Below are 22,199 nucleotides of genomic sequence, written 5' to 3'. Positions count from 1 at the left end.
CAAGAATGAATAAAGATGAACACGAAGCTACTGAGAATCTTCATAATGAATCACCGGATAGGACACGGAAGAAAAGATAGTGGAAGCAACAATGAATAGGAAGACACTAGGATGATAAACTAATCACTGAAGAAAATGGTGGGAGGGCGGGGAAAACAAAGACAACTTGGGACAGATAAGATGAAATCCGGAAAGAAAAGAGAGATTGATCTTGCAAATATTGGAGAGGATTGAATTCGCTGAACAGAAGCACACCGGTTGGAAAAGAATAGATATGATGACTCCGGTTAACAAGAATTGATAAGACTACTTGATGGAGCAAAGAATTAGCACTCTCATAAAAATATGAGAAGACCTCTGGGAAAGATGTGAATTCACCACTTGACATCGAAGCAACTCGAATTACCACATTCCAACAAAAACAAGACCGCGGCTTATGAAACAAGCCAGAACAAATTCATGAGAGAGATTCCGTCTGATATTTTCATGGACGGGATCCCACGAGCTCGATCCTTACAGTAGCCATCATGTGCAAGACAGTGCACACGACATACGAAGCGTCCCCGAGTCGTAGCAAGCTACAATGACTCTTTAAGAAACAACAAGAACCACTGTAAGTCGATCGTGAACAAACGAATCCACTAGATGTCGAACTCCAACCTAACATCATGCATTTGTTGGAAGATTGTCCTATAAGTAACTACTTGAATTCCCACCTATGAACTCTCGAAATTTCTGGTCATGCAATCTGGTCCACGGATACAAGGAGTAATATATCACTCAACTCCTATACTAACCTGTCTAGTGTATCACATCCGTCAACACATAACTAGAATCTCGGAACTTCATCTATTTCACACACTCGTAATCACAACGATACAAAGTATGGCGATATATCAGGAACTCTCTGCACCAGTACTGGGGAAGCCGGACTCCTCTCGCCACTACTAGTATTGAAGCAATTTCGAACATCCTCCGTCCTGAGATACTAAGAAATCGGAATGATAGCGATGTGCTCAAGAATCCCCTGGAGCTCAACTCCTCGGAAGAAATCAAGTCACACAGGAGGCACCAAGACAGAACTCCATCACATCGACATCATATAGATTCCAAAAATATCCGCGTGATCCTAAAAAAAATTTGAGTGAGAAGAGGAGTAGAATTAAAATCTTACGTCGAGATTCCTCACCAGAGTATAGAAGAGGAGAAAAAAGAATCCTACTCTCCGATATATAACTAGACTCAAAGCAATTTTCACTAGACCCGACTCGACCAAGTTCGATCAATCAAGGGGGCTCCTAGGTTGGTACTGCTCTGATACCAACTTATAACGCCCAAGATGCGATCCTATCCTTATTTTGGCATGAGGGCCTCGACAAGGATAGAAGCGCATCTAGTCGTTTCGCAAGAATGGATATCGTTACAAGTACATGTACTGAAGAGAATAGTATATAGAATTGTCTTACACTCGCCACATGCTACATCAGAGTCACATCAGTACAATACATAAATATCACGAAGAAGAGCAGGGTCCGGCTTTGGATGAAAACAAATGAGAAAAGAAAACGACGTCCATCCTTGCTATACCAGGCTGCCGGCCTGGAACCCATCCTAGATCGACGAAGAAGAAGAAGAAGCAACTCCAAATGAACAATCATCGCGCTCACGTCGAGTAACCTTTACCTGCACCTGCAACTGGTGTTGTAGTAATCTGTGAGCCACAGGGGACTCAGCAATCTCATTTCCAAAGGTATCAAGACTAGCAAAGCTTGATAGGAGAGGTATGGTTAAGTGGTGAGGCTGCAACAAGCGACTAAGCATATGTGAAGTGGCTAACTTACGAGTATAATAATAAAGAGGGGGAAGATCTACGCATAGCGACGTGAAATACTGTTGATCAAATGAATGATCCTGAACACCTACTTACGTCAAACATAACCCCACCGTGTCCTCTATCGGAGAAGGATCTCGCGAAAGAGACAGTCACGGTTACGCACTTAGTTGGCATATTTTAATTAAGTTAACTTCAAGTTATCTAGAACCAGTGTTAAACAAAGTTTCCACGTTGCCACATAACCGCGGGCACGGCTTTCTGAAAGATTTAACCCTCCAGGGGTGCTCCAACTAGTCCATCACAAATTACCACAAGCCGCATAGAAATCCTCGATCACGAAGCTCGCGATCTCGTCGGACTCCTTAGTGGAAAACCTCAACTCTGAGATTACCCAAAGCATCACCGGAATCCCGATGCACAAGACATTCGTCAAAGGTAAAACTAATCCAGCAAGGCCGCCCGACGTGTCGATGATCCCGATAGGAGCCGCGTATCTCGTTCTCAGGACACGACCGGATGGAACTAGCTATGAGAACCAAACCTCGAGTTTCCTCGTGGTGGCCCCGCACGCAGTCCGTTTGGGACCAACACCATCAGCAGTGGCCCCCCTGTATTATGTTGAATTACTCCTCGGGTTCATGACGCCCTATGCTTTTCAAAATTAACAAAATTATTATGTTGGGAAAATATAGTACCAATGTTGGGCCTTGCCAGACCAACTTTAATCTAAAACGAATTATCAAGGGGGTCCCCATAACAACCCCGATCGTGTTAGGAACGCACAATTATGGAACATAACTTCGGTAGCCGAAACTAAGGGGGCAAAGCTGGAACAAAACACCAGGCTAGAAAGGCCAAGCCTTCCACCTTTTACCTAGTATAAAGGTGCATTAATTAAATAGCATTTAATAGGGTTATATAACAAGGAACCCATGTTATCACATGGAAACAACTGCACCTGCATCTAGCAATGCTAACACATGGTTAATCATTTGATGCCCCGGAAAATTAAGCTACAGTAATCACACACTAATTCTCCCGCGTCATCAAGCTTATCTAAAATAAGTTGTCACTTCATAAAAAGCAAAGCAATTATCATATTTAATTTAAAGTCAAACGAGGGAAGTTTTCGAATGCAAAAACAAAAATGTCGGGTGAGTTACAAATATTCCCTAATGATTTATGAAATCGAATCGGATATTTTTAGGAATGAATTAGACCCTCTAAATAAATAAAACATAAACTGTTAAAATAGAGTAAAATAACTACTAATAAAATAAAAAAGGAAACAAACCCCTTCTCCCTTGGGACTCGGCCCAACCTGGCCGGCCCACTCCCTCCTGGGCAAACCCCACGGCACCCCACCCCCGATCAACGTTCCGTGGCCGCCGCCGCCACCCGTCCCACGTCGCTACCCCCACCTACCGCACGCCACCAACGCCCCTCGTCACCGCCCCCCTGGCGACCGACCCCCCCCCCTCTTCCCAGATCGCCCCGCTACTCACCCTCAGATCGCCACCAACCCCACGGGGAACCGGGGGGTTCCCACGCGGTCGCCCCTGTCACCTCGCCCCTCGCCCGTCCCGCTCGGCTCCCTCCACCTCTCCCCCGCGCTTGGAACTCCCTCCTCTCCCGAGCCCCCTCTCCTGGCGCTGGCTCCCCTCCCTGCCCAGCCCCCTCCCTCACCACCTCCGGCGGCTGAGCCCATCTCACCCTGCCGACCGAGCCTCCCGCTCGGCCCCTTCTCCCCGACCCCCACCTGCCCCGCGCCGGATCTCGCCCCTCTCGGCGCCTCCCCCCCGTCGGTCGGAACCCTGCGCGCCACCCCGCCTCCGCCGGCCTCCAGTGACCGGCTCGCGCCTCCCTAACTGCCGGTGTTCCCTCACGCACCACCGCGTCGGGCCGGGGCCCCTCCGGCCAGCCCCTGCACACGGTCCATTCGTCTATCACGCGTCCCTAGCATAGCAAACGTGGAACTTTTCCATCGTTTTTCGTCTGACCGGTAGTAGCCCGAGACCTGGAAAATATCGTCAGATATTCTTCCGACCAGTCTATGACGGATCTTTCCTCCGTTAGCTCATGCCTAACTTCATATTGTCATGTCATGCGTCATGTTGCACCGTTGCTATTATTTATAGTTTCTTCCCCCTCTTCTTACCGGTAGACCCCGAGACTGACGCTGATGCCGGGTACATCTATGACCCTGCCGACCAGCCTTTTTGCCGCAGAGCAACAAGGCAAGCAAACCCCCTTTGATCATCCATATTTCGCCTATGTCTTTCTCTCTCATTCTTGCATTAGAATTTTGCTACTGTTGTAGTTAGCTCCTATATCTGATGCATAGCCTACTTTGATGATCTGCTACTTTCAGTACTGTACTTTAAATCTACTTAGTATATGTGGAGCACTCATCCCCTCTGACCGCGTAGTCCAGTTGCCCCGCTTTGCTTTCAAATCTTGATCCCTGATCGACGAGCCAGACCCGACACAACACATACACCCCCCTTAGTTGTACGACGCTACAGAGATACTATCGGATACCGAGGGTGACACCTCGCTAAGTACTCCTGATGATATCTCTGTAGTATAGCTAGTCGGTCGTTGTTATCGAGGGTGATTCCTCTTTCACCATTCCAGATGATGCCTCTGTCGTGCAACCTCTCAAGTGTGGGACCCCCGAGGGTGATTCCTCTAAGCCCACCTTGACGGATACATCGTTCGAAATCCAACGAGGGTGATACCTCGGATTCCCCCCGATGTTACCACCACACAGTTACTCGACCATGTTACTGGGATCATTGGTGATTAGTTGATAGACGGGTGGATTCCCGCGAGATTGTGTCGATGGCCTAATTAAAATGATAATGGATTTGGGTATTTGATCTGGGTTGGTCGGGAGGCCTTATTATGCACTAACCGTGTGCGTGGCAAGAATTATGGGTACTCGACGTCGCGGTATCAACCGAAGCTCTTCAAACGTCAGCGATGTAGCAGCGCGCGCCCGAGTAGTCCCGAGATGCATCGCTCTTGTATTAAGGGGTGCTAGGACTGACGTCGGCCGCCCTCGCATCACGCAGGAGCGCGGAGGGGAAGTGGGCCCATGAACCCTCTGTGCTTAGGAGTTAGACCGGCGGGCTGGCCTCTCTGCTGAGCTTAGGTGGGGCTGCGACGTGTCGATATTCCGAGGCCGGGCAGGACCCAGAAAAGTGTGTCCGGACAGAGTGTTATCGAGCACGTCGGGGAATATGTTGTGCACCCTTGCAGGGAAGAACTTATCTATTCGAATAGCCGTGTCCACGGTTACAGGACGATTTGGAGTTGTGCCCTGATCTTATACAACTACAATTGTTACTTAACTGGAATTAGTTGCCCCGAGATTGCTTCCTCGCAGGGAGTCGAGGGAGGATCTCTGGGCGTGACCTCACTTTAATATTCCTGCAACAATATGACTATTATTTCTGTTACACCTATTCTACTCTCGTCTATTGTTGCAAGACCCTGAAGATGCTAGTCTTCGATAGGACTAGGCCTTCTCTCTCTATTCTCGCATTGCTGCAGTCACTCCACATATAACCCCCCCTTCTTTGATACTGATGCATACTTAGAATAGTTCTGATGTAAGTCTTGCGAGTACTTTGGATGAGTACTCACCGTTGCTTTTCTCCCCCTTTGTCCCCTTGATCCAATGTTGCGCCAGATGATGGAGCCCGGGAGATGGAATTTCCCGCCGACGCCTGTCGCCCCGATGGTGTCTTCTTCGTGGAGGCCGCTGAAGAATAGGAGTAGTTAGGAGGTTCCTATGCAGGAGGCCTCGCCTCGTTCGGTCGTGTTTCTTTTGTGCTAGTCTTCTCTAAGGCACCCCCTGTTATGTCTGTACTTAGATATTTGTTGCTTCCGCTGACTCGTGTGTTTACCGAGCTTCTGTATTCTATCCCTCGAGGCCCCTGGCTTGTAATATGAAGCTTTTATTATTTTATTTGTGTCTAGAGTTGTGTTGTGGTATCTTCCCGTGAGTCCTTGGGTTTGATCGTACGCATTTGCGTGTATGATTAGCGTACGATTAAACGGAGGGCGTCACAAGTTGGTATCAGAGCCGACTGCCTGTAGGTAGCCCCCTTTCCAACTCCTTGGCCGAAGTTGAGTCTAGTGTTTGAAAAACTTTACTAATACTGATGTTGTGGCTTACGGGCCCACATGTTAATTGGGTGGTATTAGTATCTTTTACTCCTTTCCTATACTCTAGGCTCTACTCTCTCTTCTCTTTCGGGTTAAATTTTTTACTAACTCTGACATTAGGTTCTCATAAATACTTCCTCCCGGAGAGCCCCGTATTCCAGACGATGTCTTGATTTCTCAGAAGACTCCGAAGCTACTCTCTGATGTTCTCTCGAGAGCTGATGCTCATCGCTTCTGCGATTTCCCTTCCTCCGTCAACCCCTATGGATGACGACATACAAATGTTGTCTATACTTTCTTTTCCAATTGCCCTTGTTTTACGAGATGCAACGAATTATCTTATCAGGGAGTTGTCCGTCATCAGTTGTCATGGGTTTCGAAAGTTCTTCGAATTACTATTCGGTCTTTTGGAATCCCCAGTAGCCTTTTGTTTTTGACCTTTCTCACCTGCTTGTCTTATGGTTAAATCCATATGTCTAGCAGCATTCATTAGAATTCTTTGTGAATTTCCTGTGATATTATTGATTCTACCATTGTGTGAATGCACACAATTATGTGTTCATACTCATACATTATTTTCCGGCTTAGCCGTCCTTTTCAAACAGAGCTGGATCTCGACAAATCAAGTGTGGTGGTTGTCCATCTAAATCCATTCAGCTTACTTGTATTTGATCGGAACATATGGTTATGATACACCAACCTGGAAATCCTAATTCCTTTGGTAATTAAGTATCAATATTTTTAGATGTTCTATAACCCGATGTATTGCATCCTATCTCCCTCTGATTGAGTACCGATACTCACATCAGTCCTTTGTGGATTGCGAGACCCATTGCTGGGTTATTAACCGACGGCATCCCTTTACATTCAAAAAATTCTTCTGATATTGTTCCACTGATACATAATGCCATTGGTAAATTGTGTCTTCTCCTTTGATAAATTGTATCCTATACTTTTGTCGGCCATGCTCTGTTGTCGAGCATGTGTTATTTACTCTTAAAGTTGTGGTATTCGTTCCTAAGATGCCCCGACGGGTTGAACCTATGCATTCCTAAATCCATATGACTCGAAGAATTTTCATGAGTCTTACTCTTCTGGTGTTTGCCGGATATTCTTTCAAAGCTACAACTTGATCAAAGGCGAGGAGTAAATGGCAGGGGATGCAGTGATGAAGTGGGAGTCGACCTTGAACTTTGTGTTCATGCCCATGGAAACGACGTTGATCCTATCATAGAAACTTCTCGTATCAATAATCATTCATTATATGATTTGATCTGGTATATGTGATCTTGTCCTTTGCAATCAAGGTTCCGACCATGTTGTCCTACAATGACTTCATTCTCACGCGAGTTAAAGGTACTTGTCTTCTTTAGATCAATACATCGGTCCAAGCCTTATTGTTGATCTACCTCCGGGTATTATTCCTTATAGCTCGAGGATATCATGGAGCTATATAACTTCTTGTGAGCTCCTCATCAACTATGATATTTCCATTAATTCCAGCTTCCTCGTCTTTGAGTTGTTGGACACGCGAGTACATCGACAACTGAATCGAGTATGCATTGCGATTAAACAACTTTTGGTAGTTTTCCTTGTTTACGAGTTTGTACTCGATCATGTCACTCCAAGCTGATAAGCTACATCATCATCACACTAGAGCTTGACCATGCTATCTCTGTCCCGCATCCTCGGAGGACATATCCAGCAGTGCAATACGCTTGCATCGAGATTTCAACATTATGTTGGTTGTCTTGACAGGCAATTTTGATTTTGAGCTAGCAGTCTTAACTGTGACTCCGACAACCTCTTGATTCATCATTTCCTTACTTGATGTCGTCGCTGAATGATTACATCTTCATGAAGTTTCTCGATAAATGTGGCATGATCATCATTAGCATTCTCAGCTCTTACAGGGTATCAATCGAATGCATGATGAGAAATACCGTCCTTGCCCCTCGATGATTTGTGTTATCGTCGACAACCTTCTTGCCTACCCTCCTACACAAACGTGTTCGTGTTTTGTGTTGTCCCCTGTGTTCCTCGCTATCCAGCTTATGTTATCTTCTACCTTGGAGTATTACTATCTTCTATGTCAAGAATGACGTGAGAGTTGCTCACGTCTTAAGAATTCTTGATATAGTATTACTTATCGCCATCACTATTCATTCTTGGTCCCGTGTTGTTTCAAACCGGAATACCAACAAGTGAACTCTAATGTGTGATTCCAATACTTCTGGCAACCCTATTTCCTTGAGGTTAAGAATTGATTATTTCATTCTTAGTGTGTTGGGTGTTGACTCAGCATTTTTGACATTGGTTGTGCTACTCCGTCCGTATTTCCGAGTGCACCCTTCGACCAATGTTTTATTGTTGTTCTTCCCTCGAGCATACGACATTATACCATTTGTTTTGACGAATGCTATCTCCTCGATATTATAAATTTTGGGAATTCAACCCTGTAAAAACCTTGAGGGATTGTTGTTGAGCCCATCAGCCACACCCTCAACTTCTCCATGTTCCACGATGAAGCTCTTGAAAGCATTATCCTTGTGCCTAGCTCATGAAGAATATGTTGGATAGAAGAAGTGTATTTCCCAAAGTTCACGTGCACTCTTTCCGCTGTGAATATGTGAAAGTTTTGTTTCGCTTCCTCTTGGGAAATACCAAATCATGCATGCATGTGCGAAGTGTTATATGTTTTGAAGATTTGTTATCTTCACTTCATACAACTTCTCTTAGCACACAAAGCCACTGACTGATTTGATCAAGGGAAAAGAAGTTCCTTCATAAGAGCTAATCCAGACTTACACATGGAACCTTGTTATCCCTGATGATGGTTCCCAAATGAGAACTCAGTTGCATTTTGATGTAATAATTCCACGTGGGCACAAATGTCTTGACATTGTGTTCATATGTCTTAAAGTCGAACTCATGATTCAAGGATTGCTTCTGTAGTTCATATCCTGAGACTCCTGCATCATCATCTTTTCTTCTCAGCTATCTTGAGCCTGAGGTATCCTAACACCAAACAAATCTGAATCTCTGGTAGATATGCTGGTTGGGACATTTTCGAATAATTATAACTTTGGTCTTATATAACCCGGTACAGTGATGTCTTGGCTGGCACACCGGGCCGCAGGACCTATTGTTATAAATTCTTCCATATGTAAGATTCGCCATTCTACCATGAGGAAATTGTATGACTTAAGTTTTATAAGTTGTTTCTGATGGTTCCTCCTTGTATACCCATAAGTCCCACCTTTATCTGATGATCATGTTGATGCTATCCCGAAGCACGGATGTGGTACTTCAAATTTCAACAGGAACATTAGAAGCGCAATGCTAAATTGTTCCTGATCAATTATCCAAACCGTATGGTACGGGTAAACATCATGATTCTTCTTGCCTCTTTATCTAAAAGGTTATGTACTTGATGACCTATCATGTATACCATACTCTATGTTTTCCTCGGGAATGGTATACTTCAATACTTGTGTGTGTGAACCCATTTTCCTTCCTATTGGTCTGTTTGACCATTCTTGTGGCATAACTTATCTAAGCAGTGTTAATTCCCTGCTTAGGTAAAAATCTCGGTATACAACTCTGTGAGTAAAACCCTGTTACTATTGTGGATAACATTCCGGTAACCACCAGTGGACGAGAGCCTTGCCTATTGGTCCGGCTCATTTCAACGAGCAGGAAAATGGTTCTAGTCGTCCCCCGCCCTTGGTACCGACGTGGTTACCAACATAACTGACAGGTTATCCTCTGAGATGTCTTGCTACCAAGACCATATAATATGTCAGCTCTCTGTCTACTCTCAGCCCACATGGTGGACCCGTAACCCAAAGTTCCACAAGATTGAAACCTGGCTCTTCTATACATCTTTGACTCCAAAGTATCCTTTGCACTTGGCTTCGTATGAAATTCGCGAGCCACCCTCAAATGGAGCGATCACTCTTCGGTTCGGATATATCCAACATGCTGAAGATCAAGTCCGCATTTATTCATGACGATCTGTAGGCTCCTCAATCTCGTCAGAAGAGTCAGTATGATCGTCGTCATCAAGATATGGTCTAGCAACATGACAAAAAGGCTTATCTTCATGTCACACCAATGAGAGGTGCACACCATTTTGGGATCAAGGGAAAGTTAGCTCCTCGTTATATTGGTCCTTTCACTGTTCTCGAAAGGCGTGGAAGAGTGGCTTATCAATTGGAACTGCCGGCGAACCTTTCTCAGGTTCACGATCTCTCCCATGTTTCTCAGCTCCGCCGCTGCTTCAAGGATGTGATTCGAGCAGTGGATCAAGATATGCTTGAGATGCAACAAGACCTCTATTATAAATAGCATCCGGTCCGCATTCTCGAACAAGCTGAACGTAAGACTTGTCGCAAAGTCACCAAATTCCTCAAAGTGAAATGGTCAAATCATTCTGAAGATGAGGCCACTTGGGAACGCGAGGATCATCTTTGTGATGAATACCCCGAGCTCTTTCCTTCTCCCTCTTAATTCTCGAGACGGGAATTCTTGTTAGTAGGGGAGAGTTGTGACGCCCCGGAATATTAAGCTACAGTAATCACACACTAATTCTCCCACGTCATCAAGCTTATCTAAAATAAGTTGTCACTTAATAAAAAGCAAAGCAATTATCATATTAAATTTAAAGTAAAACGAGGAAAGTTTTCGAATGCAAAAACAAAAATGTCGGGTGAGTTACAAATATTCCCTAATGATTTATGAAATCGAATCAGATATTTTTAGGAATGAATTAGAGCCTCTAAATAAATAAAACATAAACTGTTAAAATAGAGTAAAATAACAACTAATAAAATAAAAAAAGGAAACAACCCCCTCTCCCTTGGGCCTCGGCCCAGCCTGGCCGGCCCACTCCCTCCTGGGAAAACCCTAGGGCACCCCACCCCCGCTCAACCCTCCGTGGCCGCCGCCACCCATCCCACGTCGCTACCCCCACCTACCGCACGCCACCAACTCCCCTCGTCACCGCCCCCTGGCGAACGACCCCTCCTCTTCCCAGATCGCCCCGCTCCTCACCCTCAGATCGCCACCAACCCCACGGGGAACCGGGGGGTTCCCATGCGGTTGCCCCTGTCACCTCGCCCCTCGCCCATCCCGCTCGGCTCCCTCCACCTCTCCCCCGCGTCTGCAACTCCCTCCTATCCCGAGCCCCCTCTCCTGGCGCCGGCTCCCCTCCCTGTGCCAGCCCCCTCACTCACCACCTCCGGCGGCTGAGCCCATCTCACCCCGCCGGCCGAGCCTCCCGCTCGGCCCCTTCTCCCCGACCCCACCTGCCCCGCGCCGAATCTCGCCCCTCTCAACGCCTCCCCCCCGTCGGTCGGAACCCTGCACGCCACCCCGCCTCCGCCGGCCTCAAGTGACCGGCTCGCGCCTCCCTAACCGCCGGTGTTCCCTCACGCGCCACCGCGTCGGGCCGGGGCCCCTCCGGCCGGCCCCTGCACCGTGGTGCCCCTCTGCCCCCCCCCCCCCCCATTCAGGTGCATGCCTCCGGCCCAAGCCCCGCCATCGGTCGCCTCCGCCAGCCACCGGCGGCCGGCTCTCCGCGCTAGAGCCTCCCCTGGCCGGCCACAGCCACCGAGACCGGCCCCTCGTCACCCCTGCATCGAGCTCACTCTCGCCCCTCGCCGGACTTCAACACTTAGTCGGCCGTCGCCCTCCCTCGAGCCCGCTTTGCACATTTACGGGCTCGGTGAGCAAACCCCTTCCCTTCATTTTTCCGCTCCGGATCCGTTCCGGCGAACACCGTCGCGTTCCGGCACCGTTAGGTTCGTGTAGGTGGAGGTGGAGTTGCCTGTTCTACCTCTCTGTTGAGAGCCTGAGAGTTAACAAATAGATATGCATGTACAAAGAGAGAGGTTGGAGATGATGTTAGAAAGAAAATAAAATAAAAAGCATGTATGTATTATGTATTGCGTATGTATGTATAATACATGTATTATACGTATGTATGCATATGTATGTATGTATGTAGGTATGTATTTGGGTATATATGCATGTATGTAAAAAGAATACGTTATGTTTAATGTATGTGGGTAAAAATGAATATGGGTATGTGGCCTATGTCACTTACCGGTGGGGCCAAACCTCCACACCCACTTACACGGAGGCCCCACACGTTATTAAGAAAAATGAAAATAGAAATATAAATATAAAAATATGTTTTTATTAAATAAATAGATATATTATTTAATTAATTAGTTAATTAATTAAATGGATAAATAGATATTAGAATAATTAGAGTATGACACGTGGGACCCCCACTAAATTAACCTCATTAATTAACAATTAACCCTAACTAAATACTATGACACATGGGACCCACTGGTCAGTTGACCAGTCAACTACTAATGTCAGCATGGCATCATGCTGATGTCATAATAGCATTTAATTAAATTAATTAAATCTGTTTTTAATTACTAAATAATTAATAAAAATGCAAAATTAATATTAAATAAACCTTAAGTCAGATCACAATATTTTCAACGTCAAAGTTGATCACCGGAACGAGACGAACACGGATACACGGTCCATTCGTTTGTCACGAGTCCCTAGCATAGAAAACGTGGAACTTTTCCATCGTTTCCTGTCTGACCGGTAGTAGCCTAGGACCCGGAAAATATCGTCACATATTCTTCCGACCCGTCTATGACGGATGTTTCCTCCGTTAGCTCATGCCTAACTTCATATTGCCATGTCATGCATCGTGTTGCACCGTTGCTATTATTTATTGTTTCTTCCCCCTCTTCTTACTGGTAGACCCCGAGACTGACGCTGCTGCCGGGTACATCTACGACCCTGCCGACTAGCCTTTTTGCCGCAGAGCAACAAGGCAAGCAAACCCCCCTTGATAATCCCTATATCGCCTATGTCTTTCTCCCTCATTCTTGCTTTAGAATTTTGCTACTGTTGTAGTTAGCTCCTATATCTGATGCATAGCCTATTTCTGATGATCTGCTACTTTCAGTACTGTACTTTAAATCTGCTTAGTATAGGTGGAGCAGTCATCCCCTCTGACCCCGTAGTCCAGTACTCGTGACCCGACACAACACATACACTCCCCTTAGTTGTACGACGCTAGAGAGATACTATCGGGTACCGAGGGTGACACCTCGCTAAGTACTCCTGATGATATCTCGATCCCTAATCGACGAGCCAGACCCGACACAACACATACACTCCCCTTAGTTGTACGACGCTAGAGAGATACTATCGGGTACCGAGGGTGACACCTCGCTAAGTACTCCTGATGATATCTCTGTAGTATAGCTAGTCGGTCGTGGTTATCGAGGATGATTCCTCTTTCACCATTCCCAACGATGCCTCTGTCGTGCAACCCCTCAAGTGTGGGACCCCTGAGGGTGATTCCTCTAAGCCCACCTTGACGGATACATCGTTCGGAATCCAACGAGGGTGATACCTCGGATTCCCCCCGATGTTACAACCACACAGTTAGTCGACCATGTTACTGGGATCATTGGTGATTAGTTGATAGACGGGTGGATTCCCGCGAGATTGTGTCGATGGCCTAATTAAAATGATAATGGATTTGGGTATTTGATATGGGTTGGTTGGAAGGCCTTATTACGCACTAACCGTCTGCGTGGGAAGAATTATGGGTACTCGACATCGCGGTATCAGCCGAAGCTCTTCAGACGTCAGCGATGTAGCGGCGCGCGCCCGAGTGGTCCCGAGATGCATCGCTCGTGTATTAAGGGGTGCTAGGACTGACGTCGACCGCCCTCGCATCATGCAGGAGCGTGGAGGGGAAGTGGGCCCATGAACCCTCTGTGCTCAGGAGTTAGAGCGGCGGGCTGGCCTCTCTGCTGAGCTTAGGTGGGGCTGCGACGTGTCGATATTCCGAGGCCCGGCAGGACCCAGAAAAGTGTGTTCGGCCAGAGTGTTATCGAGCGCGCCGGGGAATATGTTGTGCACCCCTACAGGGAAGAACTTATCTATTCAAATAGTCGTGTCCACGGTTACATGACAACTTGGAGTTGTGCCTTCATCTTTTACAACTACAATTGTTACTTAACTTGAATTAGTTGCCGTGAGATTGCTTCCTCGCAGGGAGTCGAGGGAGGATCTCTGGGCGTGACTTCACTTTAATATTGCTGCAACAATATGACTATTATTTGTGTTACACCTGTTCTACTCTTGTCTATTGCTGCAAGACCCTGAAGATGCTAGTCTTCGATAGGACTAGGCCTTCTCTCTTTATTCTCGCATTGTTGTAGTCAGTCCACATATAACCCCCGTTCTTTGATACTGATGCATAATTAGAATAGTTCTGATGTAAGTCTTGCGAGTACTTTGGATGAGTACTCACCATTGCTTTGCTCCCCCTTTGTCCCCTTGATCCGTTGCTGCGACCAGATGATGGAGCCCAGGAGATGGAGTTTCCTGCCGACGCCTGCCGCCCCGATGGTGTCTTCTTCGTGGAGGCCGCTGAAGAATAGGAGAAGTTAGGAGGTTCCCAGGCAGGAGGCCTCGCCTCGTTCGATCGTGTTTCTTTTGTGCTAGTCTTCTCTAAGGCACCCCCTATCATGTCTGTACTCAGATATTTGTTGCTTCCGCTGACTCGTGTGTTTACCGAGCTTCTGTATTCAAGCCCTCGAGGCCCCTGGCTTGTAATATGAAGCTTGTATTATTTTATTTGTGTCTAGAGTTGTGTTGTGGTATCTTCTCGTGAGTCCTTGGGTTTGATCATATGCATTTGCGTGTATGATTAGCGTACGATTAGACGGAGGGCGTCACAAAGCAAGCGGTAACAGAGCCAATCAGTGGTTTGCTAGGTGGTGAACAGGTTGAAGGTTTTCGTGACAATGTTAAGAGGCTGATATTTAGCAGGTGGTAGGCAGCGAGACTTAACGATAGAAACGTAAAACTAGCATGGCAATGATAGTAATGGTATCTGGGGAAATGGTCATCTTGCACACTGTTTCAGACTTAGTGAAAATATCATTTTTAGTCAGTGCAGTTTTCGATCTGAAGGCATATTGACAAAAGCAAAACTATAAGCTACACGACTCCAAATGGCATGAATATTCAAAGCATGCTAGAGAATCTTAAGGTATACAACTAACTCCATTGCACTAACCTCAAAAGAGCTACAGATCACCAGATAAATTCATGTAAATCAGCGACAAAATATAACATATTTCAGACTTAGAAATATTTCAGCATCTACAAAACAACACTATTTTCTAGCATGTTGAGAGCAAGCAAACCACACCTAAACATGGATTTCTATTGCAACCAAAATTACGAGAGGCTAGTGTACACATTCAAGGGCATATCTCTAGTTGACAACTAATTCATATCATGCACGGATTAAATCCCACAAAATAAACAAAAGGGCATCATGGCAAAATATCACAAGCACTGAGTTGCTCAAAAGCTAAAACTAAATGCACAGTTAAATTCTATGGAATATTCTACCCCGAAAACATATATAACATGACGGGTTGCAAAATAAAAATATCACCACACGTATATGCGAGAATATGTCCAAAACGCGATATAATAAACTAGCGACGGAACCTAGATGCAAAAATGCAAACAACTACTCTAAAATACAGGGCAAAAGGTCCCTAAAAACATGAACATTTCAACTACGGGATTTGAGCAATCCGGACACGCACGAAGATAAATACGAGATAAGCAACCTATTGGGACAACACTCGTTTCTAGGCAGATGGGAAGTTAAATCACTTCAAACATGCATGCAACTTGCAAATTATGAATCTATGCAAAAAATACATAAGTTTCATATATAAATCGCTCCGATCCGATACACGGCTAATTGTCTACGAGTGTTTTAATATATTCTAATTTCCTGAAAATAAATAGATCGCAACCCTAAAAAAATCAACTAATGGACCGAATCTCCTACAGTACGAAACAGGGCATTGGCGCAATATAGTAAAACAGGCCACGGGCGCTAGATAGGGCAGCAGGGGGAGGCTCACCTTGGGCCGAACTGAGCCAACTAGAGGAGAGAGGGCGACGGGCGACGTGCTGGGTGCTCGGCCTCGCGCGCTGAGGGGGGAGCCGCAGGCACAAACGAGCTGGACCACCGGGGCGGGCGGTCAGGGACAGTGGCCCATCTGGCGGTCAACGCGAGCTGCGTACTGGATCTGGATCGAACCAGATCGTGAGGCTACACGAGGCGGGACGGCTAGGCGATCCCGCGGCGACGTCAGTGCTTCAGGCGGCTGCGGCCTACGACAGCTCGTGGCGGAGCACAGCCCGACGAGGGTGTTGGAAATATGCCCTAGAGGCAATAATAAATTAGTTATTATTATATTTATTAGTTCATGATAATCGTTTATTATCCATGCTATAATTGTATTGATTGGAAACACAATACTTGTGTGGATAAATAAACAAAACACTGTCCCTAGTAAGACTCTAGTTGACTAGCTCGTTGATCAAAGATGGTCAAGGTTTCCTGACCATAGGCAAGTGTTGTCACTTGATAATGGGATCACATCATTAGGAGAATCATGTGATGGACTAGACCCAAACTAATAGATGTAGCATGTTGATCGTGTCATTTTGTTGCTACTGTTTTCTGCGTGTCAAGTATTTGTTCCTATGACCATGAGATCATATAACTCACTGACACCGGAGGAATGCTTTGTGAGTATCAAACGTCGCAACGTAACTGGGTGACTATGAAGATGCTCTACAGGTATCTCCGAAGGTGTTCGTTGAGTTAGTATGGATCGAGACTGGGTTTTGTCACTCCGTGTGACGGAGAGGTATCTCGGGGCCCACTCGGTAATACAACATCACACACAAGCCTTGCAAGCAATGTGACTTAGTGTAAGTTGCGGGATCTTGTATTACGGAACGAGTAAAGAGACTTGCCGGTAAACGAGATTGAAATAGGTATGCGGATACCGACGGTCGAATCTCGGGCAAGTAACATACCGAAGGACAAAGGGAATGACATATGGGATTATATGAATCCTTGGCACTGAGGTTCAAACGATAAGATCTTCGTAGAATATGTAGGATCCAATATGGGCATCTAGGTCCTGCTATTGGATATTGACCGAGGAGTCACTCGGGTCATGTCTACATAGTTCTCGAACCCGCAGGGTCTGCACACTTAAGGTTCGACGTTGTTTTATGCGTATTTGAGTTATATGGTTGGTTACCGAATGTTGTTTGGAGTCCCGGATGAGATCACGGACGTGACGAGGGTTTTCGGAATGGTTCAGAAACGAAGATTGATATATAGGATGACCTCATTTGATTACCGGATGGTTTTCGGAGTTACCGGGAATGTACCGGGAATGACGAATGGGTTCCGGGTGTTCACCGGGGGGGGCAACCCACCCCGGGGAAGCCCATAGGCCTTGGGGGTGGCGCACCAGCCCTTAGTGGGCTGGTGGGACAGCCCAAGAAGGCCCTATGCGCCATAGGAAGAAAATCAAAGAGAAAAGAAAAAAAAGAGGAGGTGGGAAAAGGGGGAAGGACTCCTCCTTCCAAACCTAGTTGGATTCGGTTTGGAAGGGGAGGACTCCCCCCCTTGGCTCGGCCGAACCCCTTGGGGGTCCTTGGACCCCAAGGCAAGGCTTCCCCTCTTCCCCCTATATATACGGAGGTTTTAGGGCTGATTTGAGACAACTTTGCCACGGCAGCCCGACCACATATCTCCACGGTTTTACCTCTAGATCGCGTTTCTGCGGAGCTCGGGCGGAGCCCTGCTGAGATTAGATCACCACCAACCTCCGGAGCACCGTCACGCTGCCGGAGAACTCATCTACCTCTCCGTCTCTCTTGCTGGATCAAGAAGGCCGAGATCATCGTCGAGATGTACGTGTGCTGAACGCGGAGGTGCCGTCCGTTCGGCACTAGATCGTGGGACTGATCGCGGGACGGTTCGCGGGGCGGATCGAGGGACGTGAGGACGTTCCACTACATCAATCGCGTTCACTAACGCTTCTGCTGTGCGATCTACAAGGGTACGTAGATCGGAAATCCCCTCTCATAGATGGACATCACCATGATAGGTCTTCGTGCGCGTAGGAAAATTTTTGTTTCCCATGCGACGTTCCCCAACAGTGGCATCATGAGCTAGGTTCATGCGTAGATGTCTTCTCGAGTAGAACACAAAAGTTTTTGTGGGCGGTGATGTGCGTTTTGCGTCCCTCCTTAGTCTTTTCTTGATTCCGCGGTATTGTTGGATTGAAGCGGCTTGGACCGACATTACTCGTACGCTTACGAGAGACTGGTTTCATCGCTACGAGTAACCCCGTTGCTCAAAAATGACTGGCAAGTGTTAGTTTCTCCAACTTTAGTTGAATCGGATTTGACCAAGGAGGTCCTTGTATAAGGTTAAATAGCAATTCATATATCACCGTTGTGGTGTTTGCGTAAGTAAGATGCGATCCTACTAGATACCCATGGTCACCACGTAAAACATGCAACAACAAAATTAGAGGACGTCTAACTTGTTTTTGCAGGGTATCCTTGTGATGTGATATGGCCAACGATGTGATGTGATATATTGGATGTATGAGATGATCATGTTGTAATAGTTAATATCGACTTGCACGTCGATGGTACGGCAACCGGCAGGAGCCATAGGGTTGTCTTTAAACTAACGTTTGTTCTTGCAGATGCGTTTACTATATTGCTAGGACGTAGCTTTAGTAGTAATAGCATGAGTAGCACGACAACCCCGATGGCGACACGTTGATGGAGATCATGATGATGGAGATCATGGTGTGACGCCGGTGACAAGAAGATCGTGCCGGTGCTTTGGTGATGGAGATCAAGAAGCACATGATGATGGCCATATCATGTCACTTATGAATTGCATGTGATGTTAATCCCTTGTGCACCTTATCTTGCTTAGAACGACGGTAGCATTATGAGGTGATCTCTCACTAAAATTTCAAGACGAAATTGTGTTCTCCCCGACTGTGCACCGTTGCGACAGTTCTTCGTTTCAAGACACCAGGTGATGATCGGGTGTGATAGACTCAACGTTCACATACAACGGGTGCAAAACAGTTGCACACGCAGAACACTCGGGTTAAGCTTGACGAGCCTAGCATGTGCAGACATGGCCTCGGAACACATGAGACCGAAAGGTCGAGCATGAATCGTATAGTTGATATGATTAGCATAGAGATGCTTACCACTGAAACTATTCTCGACTCACGTGATGATCGGACTTGAGATAGTGGATTTGGATCATGTACCACTCAAATGACTAGAGAGATGTACTTTTTGAATGGGAGTTCTTAAGTAATATGATTAATTGAACTAATTGTCATGAACATAGTCTAATGGTCTTTGCGAATTACGATGTAGCTTGCGCTATAGCTCTACTGTTTTTACATGTTCCTAGAGAAAATTTAGTTGAAAGTTGATAGTAGCAAACTTTGAAGAGGATTGTCCTCATTGCTGCGCAGAAGGCTTATGTCCTTAATGCACCACTCGGTGTGCTGCACCTCGAGCGTCGTCTGTGGATGCTGTGAACATCCGACATACACATTTCTGATGACTACACGATAGTTCAATGCAAAATACTTAATGGCTTAGAAGCAAGGCGCCGAAGACGTTTTGAAACGTCACGGAACATAAGTGATGTTCTAAAGAGATGAAATTGTGATTTCATACTCGTACCCTTGTTAAGAGGTACGAGACCTCCGACAAGATTCTTTGTCCACAAAGTAAAGGAGAAAAGCTCAATCGTTGAGCGTGTGCTCAGATTGTCTGAGTACGACAATCGCTTGAATCAAGTGGGAGTTAATCTTCGAGATGAGATAGTGATAGTTCTCCAAAGTCACTGCCACCCAGCTGTGAGACCTTCATGATGAACTATAACATATCAAGGATAGATACAATAATCTTTGAGTGATTCGTGATGTTTGACACTGCAAAAGTAGAAATCAAGAAGGAGCATCAATAGTTGATGGTTAGTAAAACCACTAAGTTTCGAGAAAGGCAAGGGCTAGAAGGGATACTTCGTGAAACGGAAAAACAGTTGCTGCACTAATGAAGAGACCCAAGATTAAACCCAAACCTGAGACTATGTGCTTCTATAATGAGGGGAACAGTCACTGAGGCGGAGCAACTCTAGATACTTGGTAGATAAGTAGGCTGGCAAAAATCGAAAGAAGTATATTTGATATACATGATGTGTACTTTACTAGTACTCCTAGTAGCATGAGCGTATTGGATACCGGTTCGGTTGCTAAGTGATTAGTAACACGAAATGATAGCTACCGCATAAACGGAGACTAGCTAAAGGCGAGGTGACGATATGTGTTGGAAGTGTTTCCAAGATTGATATGATCAAAACGTCGCACGCTCCCTCTACCATCGGGATTGGTGTTAAACCTAAATAATTGTTATTTGGTGCTTGCGTTAAGCATGAACATGATTGGATCGTGTTTATTGCAATATGATTATTCATTTAAAGAGAATAATGGTTACTCTATTTGCTTGAATAATCACCTTCAATGGTTTATTGAATCTCGATCATAGTGTTACACATGTTCATGATATTGGTGCCAAAAGATACGACGTAATGATGATAATACCACTTACTTGTGGCACTGCCGCTTGAGTCATGTTGGTATAAATTGCATGAAGAGGCTCCATGCTGATGGATCTTTATACTCACTTGATTTTGAATCACTAGTGACATGCAAATCATGCCACATGAGCAAGGCCTTGTTTTCATTGAGATGAAACAAGATAGTAACTTGTTGGAAGTGATACATTTTGATGTATGCAGTCCAATGGGTGCTGAGGCACGCAGTGGATATCATTATGTTCTTACTTCAATGACGATTTGAGCAGATACAAGAGTATTTACTTAATGAATCACAAGTCTGAAATATTGAAAAGTTCAATTCTATTTTGGAGTGAAGTTCGTCGTAACAAGAGGATAAACTGTCTACGATATGATCATAGAAATGAATATCTGAGTTACGAGTTTTGGTACGCAGTTAAGACAATGTGGAAATTGTTTCGCAGTTCATGCCACCTGGAACATCATAGTGTGATGATGTGTATGAACGTCATAGCCATGCACTATTTGGTATGGTGCATGCTGTGATGTCTCTTATCGAATTACCACTATCGTTTATGGGTTATGCATTAGAGACAACCGCATTCACTTTAAATAGGCACCGCGTATTTCCGTTGAGATGACACAGTATAGACTGAGGTTTAGAGAAATCTAAACTGTCGTTTCTTGAAAGTTTGGGGCTTCAACACTTATGTGAAAAAGTTTCAGTCTGATAAGCTCAAACCCAAAGCGGATAAATGCATCTTCATAGGATATCCAAAACAGTTGGGTACATCTCCTATCTCAGATCCGAAAGCAAAGTGTTTGTTTCTAGAAACGGATCCTTTCTTGAGGAAAGGTTTCTCTCGAAAGAATTGAGTGGGAGGGTAGTAGAACTTGATGAGGTTACTGAACCATCACTTCGACCAGTATGTAGCAGGGCGCGGGAAGTTGTTCCTGTGGCGCCTACACCAATTGAAGTGAAAGCTGATGATGGTGATCATCGAGCATCGGATCAAGTTACTACAAGCCTCATAGGTTGACAAGGTCGCGTACTACTGCAGAGTGGTACGGTAACCCTGTCTTGGAGGTCATGTTGTTGAGCAACAGTGAACTTACGAGTTATGGAGAAAGCAATGGTGGGCCTGGATTCCAACAAATGGCTGGAAGCCATGAAATCCGAGAGAAGATCCATGTATGAAAACAAAGTGTAGACTTTGGAAGAACTACTTGATGGTCATAGGACTATTGATGAAAAGATGGATCTTTAATAGGAAGACAGACGATGATGGTGATAAGTCACTATTAAGAAAAGCTCGACTTGTCGCAAAGATGTTTCCGACAAGATCAAACAGTTGACTATGATGAGACTTTCTCAATCGTAGCGATGATAAAAGTCTGTTGGAATTATGTTAGTAGTTGCTGCATTATTTATGAAATATTGCACGTAGGATGTCAAAACATTGTTTCCCCGACGGTTTCCTTGAGCAAACATTGTATGTGATACAACCAGGAGGTTTTGTCGATCCTAAAAATACTAGCAAGTATGCAAGCTCCAGTGATCCTTCAATGGACTGGTGCAAGCATCTCGGAGTTGGAATATACACTTTG

This window comes from Hordeum vulgare, chromosome 2H, assembly GCF_904849725.1.
Source record: "Hordeum vulgare subsp. vulgare chromosome 2H, MorexV3_pseudomolecules_assembly, whole genome shotgun sequence".
NCBI classification, from domain to species: Eukaryota; Viridiplantae; Streptophyta; class Magnoliopsida; order Poales; family Poaceae; genus Hordeum; species Hordeum vulgare.
Note: the sequence above shows the minus strand (reverse complement) of the source record.